This window comes from Meles meles, chromosome 16 (genome assembly GCF_922984935.1).
Source record: "Meles meles chromosome 16, mMelMel3.1 paternal haplotype, whole genome shotgun sequence".
NCBI classification, from domain to species: domain Eukaryota; kingdom Metazoa; phylum Chordata; class Mammalia; order Carnivora; family Mustelidae; genus Meles; species Meles meles.
In genome coordinates, this window is record NC_060081.1 from 54,529,871 (window position 1) to 54,544,590 (window position 14,720).

The 14,720-nt window shown below is 43.4% G+C and overlaps 1 non-coding gene across 1 annotated transcript; it reads right to left on the minus strand.

The window, feature by feature from the left end:
* Positions 1-3,495: 3,495 nt before the first annotated feature.
* LOC123927320 lies at positions 3,496-3,602 on the minus strand. Its single transcript, XR_006815406.1, has one exon. It is a non-coding gene; the product is annotated as a U6 spliceosomal RNA (small nuclear RNA).
* Between the last annotated feature and the right edge of the window lie 11,118 nt (positions 3,603-14,720).

Genomic DNA, 14,720 nt, shown 5'->3' on the forward strand with positions numbered 1-14,720 from the left:
TGTTTTGGGGGAAAGATAAGGGAATATAATGCAGAAGTAGCAGGGCGAAGTCCCTGATTCTGTTAACCACTCGGACATTCAAAATGAAACGGTTGGGGAATCTGGCTGAAGTGTATACAGCCACAAGGCTACAAAGTACACTCGCTGATCAAAGTGTAAAGGATACAGCCTTTTAGGAAGGCAGTTTGATAACTCATTATTTATTCATATAGTTAAAAATTCATACAGTCGGATCCAGCGGTCCCATTTCTAGAACTTATCCTAGAGAAATACTTCCCCAAGGGTGGAGCAATATGTGTGCCATGAGGATTTTTATTGTGGTAATTTGTAATAGTAACATGTTAGAAATACTCAGGTAGCAGACAGGGGGATTAGTTACCTATGCATCTGAATATAACATAGCCATCAAAAAGAAGGAATTAACTCTGTACGTACTAGCACGGAACCAGTCACAACATGCTGTTACATTAAAAAAAAAAAAAAGGAAATGTAAACTAGGATCTATAATGGGACTTCATATTTTGTCTTCATATATACTTGTAAGTTCATAACTGCTAGTCTTCACGGAGTTGTCTCTCTGTCGCTAGCCTAAGTGCTCTGTTTAGACTTATTGCAATAAGCCTAGAGGGAGGGCTTCATCATCTCCATTTTTCCATAGAAACTGAGGCACGGGGGGCTCCTGGATGGCTCATTTGGGGTTAAGCGTCTGCCTTCCTTTTGGCAGGGGTCATGATCCCAGAGTTCTGTGATCAAGCCCCATGTGGGCTCCCAGCTCAGCGGGGAGCCAGCTTCTCCCTCTCCCTCTGCAGAGCTCTAACTCTCATAAATAAATAAATAAAAATAAAAAGAAACTGAGGCATGGAGAGGTTATATGATTTTCTCAAGGCCATACCACTAAAAAGGTGGAGCTTGATTTTAAACCAAGGCATATCTGATTTGTGGTCTGAAACCATCACATGATAAGCCCATGTGTACTTACATGTTAGTTTGATGCATCCATAGAGGAACGTTTAAATAAATAATACTCGAGATGCCAAGAAGAATTCCTTTCGGGTGATTTTTCTACTTTCAACATTTTTGTATAATTTAAACTTTCAATGTATGTCTTTTGGTTATTTTTTTTATTTATTTAATTTTTTTTTTGTCAGAGAGAAGAGACAACACACAAGCAGGGGGAGCAGCAAGCAGAGGGAGAAGCAGGCTCTTGGTTGAGTATGGAGCCCAATGTGGGACTCGATCCCAGGACCCTGGGATCACGACCTGAGCCGAAGGCAGACGCTTAACCCAACTGAGCCACCCAGGCATCCCTGGTTATTAATTTTTAGGCACTTTTTTATAGAGATGAATAAAACAATAAAATTCAGTTAAAAAGCACCGTGCAGTAATGCAGAGTGCACCTCATCGCTCATTTGCTTGGTGAGTACTGATGGACTCCTGCTGTTTGCCAGCAAGGGGGACTGAGATGAACAACAGCCAGTTCCTGTCAGGAAGGAACTCAGTGTGGAGACAGATCCAGTCTATAGTCTTTAAAAAAATGTTTATTTTTGTTTAAGATTTACATATTTGTTCATTTAATTGACACAGAGAGAGAGAGAGACAGTGAGAGAAGGAACACAAGCACGTGGAGTGGGAGAGGGAGAAGCAGACTTCCCGCTGAGCAGGGAGTCCCATGCGGGGCTTGATCCCAGGACCCTGGGATCAAAACCTGCGCCGAAGGCAGACAGTAAATGACTGAGCCACCCAGGCACCCCATAGTCTTATTTTTTTAGTTGAGATCTAATTGACATACAATATTAGCTTCATGTACACAATGTAAAGATTCGTTATTTGTATGTATAATGAAATGATCACCACAATAAGTGGTGTCCATCCATTGATGGACATGACACTTAGGTTGTTTCTATATCTTGCCTGTTATAAATAACACTACCATAAACTTGGAGGTGCTTGTATCTTTTTTAGTTCGTGTTTTAGTTTTCTTTGGATAAACACTCACAAGTGGACTTGCCAGATCCTATGGTAGGTCTATATTGAATTTATTGAGGACCCTTCCTACCGTTTTCCATAGTGGTGGCACCAATCCCAGTCTACAGTTTTGCCCAGCTGTGTTGCACTGTACTTTTATTTTCAGTTTTAGTTGGCCAGTGAGGAATGAGGCTGCACTCTAGGTATCCAACTCCAAGGGTTGTCCGTTGCAATGACCTGTGAGCCAGGTGCTGTGCTGGGCCCCCAGCATTGCACATCGCCTTCCTCTCTCTATAGAACTCATTTTGGTTCAGCCAGCATTTACTGGGAATCGGCCCTCTGTGTGAACTGGGGATCTGGATGAGCAAGACAAGTTCCCTGGTGATAAAATCTCACCACACTGTGAGGAAAACTGCCATGTTTATAAATACAGTTCTGTGTTGGTGAATATAATGGTAATATAACGGTGAATGAATGAATGAATATAATGGTCAATATAATGGTACCAGGCACTGGTTCAAACACTTCTTACATATACACTAATTTATTGAGAAATACTACTATTATTTCTATCTTAAAGAAATAAAAATTAAAAAAATAATAATGAATAATAATAGAAATAATATCTGGGGCCCAGAGAGATTAGGCAATTTGCCCAAGATCACCCAGCTAGGAAGTAGAAGATCAGGGAACTCTAATCCAGGTAAATGCTTTGAGGAGCACAACCAAAGAGCCCAGCTTGTAGTGGAACAATCATAATAAAAGTAGTATTAACAACCATAACAGCACCTGTCACAAATCACACTGAACTATCTTGAGTTTTAAGTGCCTGCACACACTTCTCTCAGTATTTGGAAGTCCGAAATATAAAGTGACCCTCTAATTTTTCACAATAAGAAGATTGCAGAAAGGAGAGTATTTGGGGGGGGGGGCACTCGAATATATCAATTCTTATGGCTGAAGATGAAATAATCAAATGTCTGTGTGGAATATTTATTATTTTAGGTAGGCATGTACTTTTAAGATTAAGATATTACTTAAATAAATTTAAATACATATTAATAAATAATATCTTAATTGGGAAATGCTGTTTTTTATCTGCTCTCACATTTCACAAACCAGTTTTATTCCGTCTCTTCCTGTGTGTCTTTGATTTTAGCTTTGTTATTATTGCCAGGGATGGTTTCTGAATCACCCAACTCACTTTCTAGATCACATAAATTTCACTCCTATTGAAATTGTGTGTGATGCAAGACTTTTTGAGCCTGTATTGATTCTCTTGCTGAAAGATTTTAACCTCGAAGTCCTGATTCACTTAATCTTAGGACACTATTGTTTTTCCATTGGTCCTATCGGTTTATATTTGCGATCACAACATCCTAGCTTTTAATTTATTGCTTTTAAAGTCATCTTTAGAAGGCTGGCTTCATTATACGGGGCATGAGGCCAACTCCCAGGATAATGACTATGTCTGTATCAGAGACTGTTTGCTTTCTTTTTTTCTTTTTTCTTTTATTTATTTATTTATTTTAAAATATGGAACGCTTCACGAATTTGCGTGTCATCCTTGTGCAGGGGCCATGCTAATCTTCTCTGTATCGTTCCAATTTTAGTATATGTGCTGCCGAAGCGAGCGCTCTTTTTTTCTTTTTTAAATCACTTCTATTGGTGACTTCTATAAATTGGTCTTCCTCAAAGGATACTTTGTTGCTTAAAATCAAGTAATTGAGAGTCTAGGGAATATGTAACATTCTGTAAGCCTTTGTCAGAACTTAAATATAAGGCAACTCTCACTTTATAACCTGGGGTAATTTTTTAGGGGAAAACACCTTGCCTTATGTCCAGGTACATACCACAGTTTAACCTCACCTGGTAAACATGGTGCCTCTGTCTGCAAATCTGCATAGTGCCACTGTCCTCACTTGACACATGTGTAAATTGAGATGCAGAAGGTAAGGTGACTTACCCAAGATGCCTAGCAGGTGGCAGAACTAGAACGCAGCTCAAATCCAAAGGTATCCGGTCCTCTCGCCCCCACCCCTCCCGTTAAAGCCCTGGAAAAGTTTCTAAACCAACTTCCTAATTTAGTTGGCTGGCTCTGGTAAGTCTGTGAGGCTGTGTTGACAGAATGCTAACACTGATTAATTTATTATTCTTTTATTGCCTTCTGCTTGTATAACTGTGTGCACTATTTCATAAAGAGAATGGCAGAGCAATTTGCAAATATAAAACCCAGATGCTTAATTTTAATTTCTGGGTTTCTGTTTCAAATCCATTGCAGAACAAGGCAGGTTATTTACACTATAAATAAATGCTCTGGGCATCTTTGTCTAAAGATCCCCGGAAGCAGCTCTTAGGTCCTGACGTGATCTATTTACTTACATCTCTTTTGCTCTTGAAAGGCCACCCTTTCAGGTTTGAAGTGGGAAGTCTGTAGTGTCTTCCTTCCGAGTGCAAGGGACCCTTATAGATGTGTGCTGGAGCTGGTTCCTCCAGGCCCAGGAGAGCTGATCGTGTGCATCTCTTCCCAGCTCTGCTCAGTGACATCACACTGGCAGTGTGAAATTAGCCACGGTGGGAGAAGTTACCCCATGGGAATTGGCAAACCTTACACATCAAGGCTCCTTCTACTCCCACATCCCTCTCCCAAATGAGTGAATCTCCCTGTGCCTTGGGAATAGTAAGAGTACTCTCCTTCTAGGTTGTTCTGAAGACATAATGAGATAAAGCATGCAAAGCACAAGGCATTGTTTGTATGTTTAGTTAAATAAATAATGCGTACCCGGAGTTGAAAACAAACAAATGTTACCATGAGAAGTAAGTTTCCTTCTCAACCTGGACTTCTGTTCCACTTTCTATCCTGAAAGGCAACCTGTTTCTCCAAATCCTTCCAGAGATACATAAGCATATCTACATGGGTATTTGTGTGTGTGTGTGTGTGTGTGTGTGTGTGTGATCTTCTTGACACATGTATATTTTTCTAAACGACAGCATGTCAAAACAGTATTTAGCCCCTAGTCATATATGTATCATACATATGTGTATCATATGAACTACACACATATCATATATATGTATATGAGAAAGGGAGATACACAGACACATATATATCTTTCTCTAGCCATGTTCATCATCTTCATCCTCACATCTATCTATGAGAGATAAACTGGCTTATAGATCTAGCTTATTTTTTGTTGCTTTTTTCTTTTTATTTTCTTTTTAAAGATTTTATTTATTTGAGAGAGAGAGAATGAGCGGAGAGAGGGGCAGAGGGAGAGGGAGAATCAGACTCTCCAGCGAGCAGGGAACTCTGTGTGGGGCTCCATCCCAGGATCCTGGGATCATGACTTGAACCAAAGGCAAACACTTAACTGACTGAACCAACCTGGTGCCCCTAGATCTAGCTTATTTTTAAGGTCTGCCCATTATTCCTTTTGTGCATGCCCCATGGTTTATTTAATGAGCGTTCTGTATGCGACTTTTAGGTTGTTTCCCACCTCTTGCCATAGCAAACAATGGGCATTGAACAACTTGTCTTTTGCACACAAACATGAGTGTATCTATAGGCTTATTTCCTGGAAATGGAGCTCTTGGGTCAAAGGCATAGGCATCTCAAATTCTTTTTTTTTTTAAGATTTTATTTATTTATTTGACAGACAGAGATCACAAGTAGGCAGAGAGGCAGGCAGAGAGTGAGAAGGGAAAGCAGGCTCCCTGCTGAGCAGAGAGCCCGAAGTGGAGGACCATCCCAGGTCCCTGGGATCATGACCTGAACCGAAGGCAGAGGCTTTAACCTACTGAGCCACCCAGGCGCCCCGGCATCTCAAATTCTGATTCGATTGTCAAATTGGCCTTCGTGGGGAGTCCAATTTACTCTCCAGCCCAGGGCGTTGTGGGTCTGTGAGTCCCCACAGCCTTGGGACATTGTTCAGCTTTTCGATCTGTGCCATCTAACAGTCTTTGGTGCCTGGATTGGTAAATTACCCTCATGATTATTATTGGTGGAGAAACCCAAGTCCAGGGAGGAAAAGGACTTGCCTACCCTCACCCTTATCCAGGCTTCTGCACACAGTGCAAAGAACTAGTGGGTCCGGGGTGATGCTGACGCCATGAGCCCCACCAGGAAGTAGGAAGTGACCCTTGAGTGTTGGAGTTCTGTGAACTCTGCTTTGCAGGTTCTTTATTATCCCCGTTTTTCTTGAGTGGGATTTCGCAGGAACGCTAAGGATCAAGAGGGTGAGAAGCCCTAGTGTCTCCGGGAGGCTTTGGTACAGCTCGTTTCCTATCGCTGAACAGAATCAGTTTTCTGAAATACAGACCTTGACATCTCACTCTTCTCTTTAAATCTTTCTGTGACCCCACCTTTCTCAGAGTTCCCGATCAGCAGCCCGGGGCGGGGTGGGGGGGGGAGGTGGCTTCTGGATACTGATTAGCAATGTGCATTTTCAGGCCCCACTGTTGACTTGCTGAATCAGACTTCCTGGGGGTGGGGCTCAGCATTCGGGCTTCAACAAAGCCATCGGGTACTGCTGATAGGCACTCCCGGTTGGGCACCCCTGACTTACAGAACGAAGTGGCCCTTCTTCATCATAGCCCCCCACTCACCTTTCCCTTTCCTTCCCACAACTTCTAAACACATCTAACTATGGGCTCCTCAAACCTCCCTGCACTTTCTTCTCACCTCCATGCTGGGGGGCAGAAACCCCTAGCTGTGTTCCAATTTCTATATAGCAACAGAAGCTTGCAGCTGGAAATCCCATTTCTCAGCCTCCCTTGCAACTGTGTTCTGACCCATGGGGTGTGAGTAGGAGTTGAGTGTGCAACTTCCGGCTGGTGCCCCCCGAAGGAAAGAACACGTCTGCCCTTCCACTTGCCCATTTCCACTGGCTGGAATAGAGGCATGATGGTTTGGAACCATTAGAACAGATGAGGGCTGGGCCTTGACTATGGTGAAGCATCAGGAGGGAAGGGACATGGGTCCCTGACACTGTGGGGTTGCCACAGGGCCCTAGACCACTTAAGCCTGGACTGTGGTAAAAGAAAGAAACTTCCATTTTATTAAGCCACTATTACTTGAGGTCTTTGTGAACACAACTGACTATCTTCCCTAATCTGCTACCTTCCGGGGTGCTCACCTCCATCTGCCTGGCAACAGCCCTCTCCTGCCTTTGAAGGACAAAATCAAATGCACCCCCTTTCCCTGATCCTAGGAGAGATGATTTCTCTCTCCACCTCAGAGCCCTGGTTGCTGGCTAGTGTAGAGTCAAATCCTCTCTCCATCAGAGCAGGAGCTCCTTGGTGGGTTGGGGGGAGCGGGGTGAAGGGATGGGTGGGGCGCGTGGGGAGCATGAGTTTTGTCATGGAACATTACACAGGTCTGGCTCAGTGTCTGACGCAGAGTGGATTCTAACGAACATTTTTCAGTGGCAACTCTAAAGTCAGCTTCAGTGGTTTTTGTGTGCTCCCTGCTAAATTGTGCTTTGGTGAATTCTTTGGATGAGAAATGAGAACCAATTTGTAATCTGGAATGGTGAGCAGAACTGTTTTTCTCTTCCCAGAATGGCTTTGGACCAAGTGGACCGAGACTGGCCAGCAGTGGGTGCTTTGGGGGGTTACCTGGGGGTTAGGTGTAGGAAGATAATAAAGCAAGAGAAAGAATTCATTATGTCTCTGCACCACCCACGAAACCCCCATCTCCCCATGTTTGTTCTGAAAGGTGTGGAGAGGCCTCAAGGTCAAGACTTGTGAGAAATGGTGACACAGTGAGACCTTTCTCAAAAGGCCACGCAGTCTTTACAAACCCATGTTTCATGCCCCAGGAGCCTCCTGCTTTCTCAGAACGATGTTTGTTCGTTGGGACCAAGCTATGCCAGAACACTCTGACCTTTATTCTGACTCAGAACTAAAAAGTCCAAAGCCTATATTGTCAATCAGATGGGTGATCTCTCTTGCTTTCTCTTGCTCTCTCCAGGGGCTAACAAGTTGTTAATATTCTGTTGGTTCATCAAATATTTATTGGGTATCAGCTTTTTGCCAGGCACTGTATAAGGTGCTTGGAATACAAAGATGAAAAAGATGTTCTCCTTGTCCTCACTCATTAAGTGCAGGCACAAATGTGTGAAAGAATGATCACAATAATGCAAGAATTTCCAAAGTGTGGTCCCAGGACCGCTGGGGGGGCCCTGAGACCCTTTGAGGGGATCCACGAGGCCAAACTATTTTCATAATAACACTAAGACATTATTTGCCCTTTTCACTCTTAGTTTTTCATGTGTGTACAGTGGAATTTTCCAGAAACTGCACGTTATCTGTTATCACAACATATTATAATGCAGCAGCGACAGGAGAATCAGTTGTCTGTGAAGCCAGACATTAAAGAGAATGTGTAAATTTGTACAACAGTGTCACTCTTCTCACTACTTTTCAAAAAATATATGTCATGGAAAATAAAAAATGATTTGTCTATATTAACACAAGATGGGCTTATGATTGTTTTAAAGGTAATAGATACTTAAAAGATACCTCCATTTTAATTTCTCATATAGCAGATACCAATTAATGTGACCCACAGCAACAAAATCTCTTTGCAGTCTTCAATACTTTTTTTTTTTTTTAACTTTTCACTTTGCAATCACGGTACGTTCACACGGGGTTGTAAGAAAGACGGCACAGAGAGCCTGCATACTCTTCACCCAGTTTCCCCTGATGGCGAACGTCCTGTGTCACTTCAGTACAACCAGGAGACTGGCGGTGTTACAGTCCCACGCCCTTATAGATTCCACCAGTTGTGTGTGTGTGTGTGTGTGTGCAGGTGCGTGTTTAATGTACATCACTTTCTTGCATGCATTGATTTGTGTGTCCACCACCACACTCAAGATGTACAACACTTCCATCAAAGGGATCTCTCCCACTACCCTCTTGTCCCCACAGCCGCCTCCCTCTGCATCCCCTCCCAGGCCCCTGTTCTCCCTATTATTAATTTTGTTATCAAGAAAGTTCTATAAATAGAATCATAACATTACGTAACCTCTTGAGATGAGATTTTTCACTCTGTGTAATTCCCTTGAGATCCACCCCGGGTGTTGTGTGTATCCAGAGTGCACCCCTAGCTTTGGCTGACTGGCGTTCATGATGTGGACCGTGGTTTACTGAATCATACCCCTGAGGAAGGACATTTGGATTTTTTTCTGATTCTTGGCTATCACAAATACTGTCACTATGAGCATTCATGTACAGGGTTTGTTTTGTTTTGTTTTGTTTTTAAGGATTTTATTTATTTATTTGACAGAGAGAGAAATTACAGGGGGGAGGCAGAGAGGCAGGCAGAGAGAGAGGGGGAAGCAGGCTCCATGCTGAGCAGAGAGCCTGATGTGGGGCTTGATCCCAGGACCCCGAGACCATGGCCTGAGCTGAAGGCAGAGGCTTAATCCACTGAGCCATGCAGGTACCCCCATGTATAGGGTTTTGGGTGAACAGAAGTTTTTACTGGTCTGGAGTGAATGCCCCAAATACAATTACTGGGTAGTACAGTAAGTCTATTTCATTTTGTAAGAAGTCATCATAATTTTTTTTTCTGAGTGACTGTATCATTTTACATTCCAATCTATGAGTGATCTAGTTTCTCTGCATCTCCACCAGCATTTGGTGTTATCACCATGTTTTATCTTAGCCATTCTGATAGTTGTGTAGTGATAGCTCATTATGATTTGAATTTGCATTTCCTGATGGCTAATGATGTTGAAAATATTTTTATGTGCTTACTTGCCATCTGTATATCCTTCTCAGTGCAATGTCTGTTCATGTTCTTTGCCCATTTTCTAATTGGATTGTTTGCTCTCGCTCTTGGGTTTGGAGAGTTCTTTATGCATTCTCGATGTCAGTCCTTTGTCAGATATGTGATTTGCAGATATTTTCTTCCAGTGCTTTTGTCCTTTTTTTTTTTTTAAACATTTTGTTTATTTGACAGAGACACAGCAAGAGAGGGAATACAAGCAGGGGGAGCAGAAGAGGGAGAAGCAGGCTTCCTGCCGAGCAGAGAGCCCGAAACGGGGCTTGATCCCAAGACCCTAGGATCATGACCTGAGCCAAAGGCAGATGCTTAACAACTGAGCCACCCTGGCACCCCAGCTTTTGTCCTCTTTTTTTTTTTTTTTTAAAGATTTTATTTATTTATTTGACAGAGAGATCACAAGTAGGCAGAGAGAGAGAAGGAAGCAGGGGCTTTGGGACTCGATCCCAGGACCCTGGGATCATGACCTGAGCTGAAGGCAAACCCACTGAGCCACCCAGGTGCCCTAGCTTTTGTCCTCTTTACAGGGCCTTTCTTGGAGCAAAAGAGTTTCATTTTGCATGATCCAACTTATTATTATTTTTTTTAATGGATCATGCTTTTACTAAGGACTTTTCACCCAGCCCTAGGTCGTGAAGATTTTTTTTTTGTTTTTTTTTTCCCCCAGAAGTTGTATAGTGTTGGGATGTCTGGGTGGCTCGGTCAGTTGAGTGGCTGACTCTTGATGTTGTCTGGAGTTTTGGTCTCAGGGTCCTGGGATCAAGCCCTGCATCAGGCTCTACACTCAGTGAGGAGTCTGCTTAAGGATTCTCTCTCTCTCCCTCTCCTTTTGCCCCTCCCCCTGCTCACTCTCTCTCTCAAATAAATCAATAGATCTTTTTCAAAAAGTTGTATAAGTTTTCATTCTACCACTAATCCTTTTTTGATGAAAAATTTTGAGTTAATTTTTATATAAACTGTGAGGTTTAGGTCAAGGTTCATTTGCCTCTGAATGTCAATAATTTCTAGGGGATCCTGGCACCAAAGATCTGAGAACTTCTCTAATAAGGTATATGAAGTTCTCCAAGGTATGTGCAAAGTGCTATGAGAAGGTTAACTTTGAGCAAGCTAGCTCTCTTGAAGACTTCCCAGAGGAGGTGACATTTGAGTTTTGCTTTGGAGGAAGAGAAGGCTTTAGCAAGCAGAGAAGAAACCTTGTTTTCTTTATTGTCCTTATAGCCAATGGGAACAAGAAAGAAAAGGACCTAAGGAATTAACAGACCATGGTTGAAATCCTTCTTGTTTTTTTTTTTTTTTTTTTTTTTTTACAGAGAAATCACAAGAGAGGCAGGCAGAGAGAGAGGAAGGGAAGCAGGCTCTCCACTGAGCAGAGAGCCCGATGTGGGACTCGATCCTACGATCCTGAGATCATGACCTGAGCTGAAGGCAGCGGTTTAACCCACTGAGCCACCCAGGCGCCCCGAAATCCTTCTTAATTAGCTAAGTTGCTTACCTTTCCTAAGCCTCAGTTTTCTTATCTGTAGAATGGGTAGAATAATTCTTTCTTTTCAAGGGAACTGTGAGGGTTAACTGAGTACCTAACTTGGCAGCCATGGTGCCTGCTGCATGGAAGGCACCCAATGAATTATCTTCTCTCCCCATTTGACAATTTCCTTTACATTTTATCCATGTTACAGAGTTAGACTGTTGCTTTGATGGTCAGTCTATATTGGCTTCATTCTTTTTTCCCCCCACATTTCTCTGGATGAGTGGTTCTCAGACTTAGCTGTGTATCAGCTGTCACAAAGCTGATATGCACTATGAAGTCATGGAAGGCTTTAAAACACACATTGCAGAACTTCTGCTTCACTAGGTCTGGGTTAGGGCCTGAGAGTTTGCATTTCTTTTTTTGGTGGTGGCGGGGGGGGGGGGGGGTGTTGCATTTCTTACAAGTTTCCAGGTGATGCTGATGCTGCTGGTCTGGAAAACACACCTTGAGAACAACTGCTCTAGGGACTCCCAGTAATTGTTTCGATAAATTGTATAGAAGGAAGCAAAATATTCATGTTCTACATGTAAATAGGTTTTCAAGGAAATGGCTTCTTCTTCTTCTTTTTTTTTTTTTTTTTTGGAAATGGCTTCTTGTGTTTGGTTCTCCAAATCCATAGAAAACTCAATGGGGAGACTTCTGCTTTTAAGATGGCTAAGTTTTGGTTTTTAAAGATTTTATTTATTTATTTGATAGAGATCACAAGTAGGCAGAGGGGGGAAGCAGGCTCCCTGCCGAGCTGAAAGCCTGATGCGGAGCTCAATCTCAGGACCCTGAGATCATGAACTGAGCTGAAGGCAGAGGCTTAACCCACTGAGCCACCCAGGTGCCCCTAAGTTTCGTTTTTTAATTGTGGTAAAAAAAAAAAAAAACACCTCACATTACACATGCTGTCTTTGCCATGCTTGAGTGCACAATTCAGTAGGGTTAAGTATATTCAAGGACTCCTGGTTTTCTTTCTATCTTGTTCTCTTCTCATTGAATCCCCTTCAGACAATAAGGAGAACACGCACACACCCCTTCCATCTTTGACGAGACCAGGAGACATCTCTAACTGTGAAACACAAGAAATGAAGACAGAAACTGGGTTGGGGAATGACAAAAGCTTTGGCAGAATGGAGGAGGGTCTGCCATCTGGCCCAAGAAGGGGCATATACTGATGGACAGCCAATTCACCCCAGAATCCCGGAAGGCTCCGGAATGGCGGAACCAGGTTTTGCAGGAAGTGGAGGTAAGGGAAGGTGCCCCAAACAAGAGTACTGACTGAAATTCTTTGTCATGGGGCACTTTGACCCCTTGTCCTCAGGGGTTTGATCTCTGGAAAACTTTAACCAGTGAGGTTCCAGATTTTGGAACCACACTCCTGAAGCTTACAGGAATGGGGGAGAGGGTGCTGAACTAGACATAGGGGTTGCCTAAAAAGCTGCATTCTGAATGATGACACCCCCAGCCCTTCCCAGCTGAGCTCCAAAATATTTGCATGAAGGCTCATTTGGTAACATCCCCCGCTCCTCTCCTGCCCCAAGCAGTCTCGTAGAGCTTCCTTTTATGAAGAAACCCAAGTGCCCCCAGAGAAAACACCTGCCGTCGTGCCATCTGGGGCTTCTCATGAAGTCTAGCTGGACACTCAGTTACTCTACAGGGAAACATATCGGTTGTCAAACCATCTCCATACTTGCAAAGCTTTCAGTCAGCTTTTACTTGCCTCCCTTTCAAATAAAGACGATTAGTCGCTGAGTTTTCCAATGAATGAGAGAGGGAAGAACAGTGTTGAAGAGCCATTGCTTTGCTGCGGTTGTCACTTTGGCCTTCTCTGGGCTTGTTTGGGCATCTGTTGCTGAAGGGTTGACTTACAGAAAGGATCCTTAACCTGGGATCCTTGCTGTCCTTGACAGTGGGTGGCAGATTCTCTGTAGGTGTCTATACAAGCTCATGACTGGATTAGAAGGAACACATCATCTTCTCTGTGGGGCATCTGAGATGCACTAAGGGCTGGGCCACTTACTGACTAGATTCCTAAGCTCTCACCCTGGGCTTGTTCCCTGCATGTATTTTGCCTTCTCACCTCTGGGCTCAGTACACACAGGTACTTTGACTGGGAGCACCCTCGCCTTGTTGGGAGAGTTAATTCCCAGCCCTCCTTCCAGACTCATCTGAAATACTGGTTTTCTAGGAAGTCTTCCCTGACTCCCAGCCTCCTGTCTGGGTCGGGTGACCCCCTGGGTGCTTCGCGGAACTTCTGCACACCTCCCTCATCTCCTTCAGAGGGATTTGTCTGCTGCCTCTGGAGGCAAAAGCCCCCTTTCTCTCAACAGCCTGGTTGGAGAGCTGAGTAATAATATCCTAGCAGCTCCTGCTTGCCCAGTCTCAGGATAAAGTGCTTGTTAATTGGGCTGAGAGCTGGACTGGGTAGCTGTTTGGGAGTAAATCACCTCACGCCTTTGAATTACACTTCAAAGCTCGGTGGAAGGCAGAGTGAGCTGACTAGAAAAAGAAAAAGGGGAAGACAGGGCAATCACTAAAACTCTTTTTGCCTCTGTCCTTAGGTTACCTACTAGGGCTGGGTTTACTGAGGCTCTTCTGAATCCTGTGAACTTGAACCTGAACTTGGTAAAGGGAAAGTGAGGTCAGGGCAATACCTTCCCTCTAAGTCAGCACCAGATGCTAGCACCTGCCAGGAGAAGGGTACGAACAAAGTACTTAAGTTGGTCCAGCCCTAACCCACATGATATGTGGAATAGACATTATTATTTGGAAGCCACTCTGCATCTGAACCCCTATGCTCGGTTTCAAAGAATTCCTCACGTTACATGTCTCGGTGGGAGACAGACACCACTTCATTTGTTTTCCATCTCTAACATTTCTTTTTTATTCTTCCTTAGAAGGCCCGTCTCTCTGCTTACATTGCCTATTTGTTCTTGCATGTGGTCTACTTTTTCCATGAGTGCCTTTAGCATAATAGTCATAGTTATTTGAAATTTCCAGTCTGATCATTTCAACGTTCTACTATATCTGAATCTGGTTCTGATGTCTTCTTTGTCTCTTCAAACTGTGTTTTTTCCTTTGAGTATGCCTTGCGATTTTTTTGTTGAAAGCCAGACCAGATAAAAGAAACTTCGGTAAATAGGCCTTTAGTGATGTGGTGATAAAGTGTAGGGGAAGGCAAGCCGGCTATCATCCTGCAATTAGGTCTCACTCTTCTAATGAGGCTGTGTGTCTGGGCTGTGGACTTCACAAGCATTTCTCAGTTTCTCCTTCCCGCAAGTAGGACAAATGGCTACAGAGTGCTGGAGTTGGGTGTTTTCTTCCCCTAGGTCAGTTAGGCTCTGATAAGACCCCTGTAGGTCAAACTCTGGTAACATAGTTTCTCCTGAGCATAGGCATTGGTAAGAACAGAGTGGTTCTGTGTATTTCCTCTTGCTCCCGGAGAGGCATAAA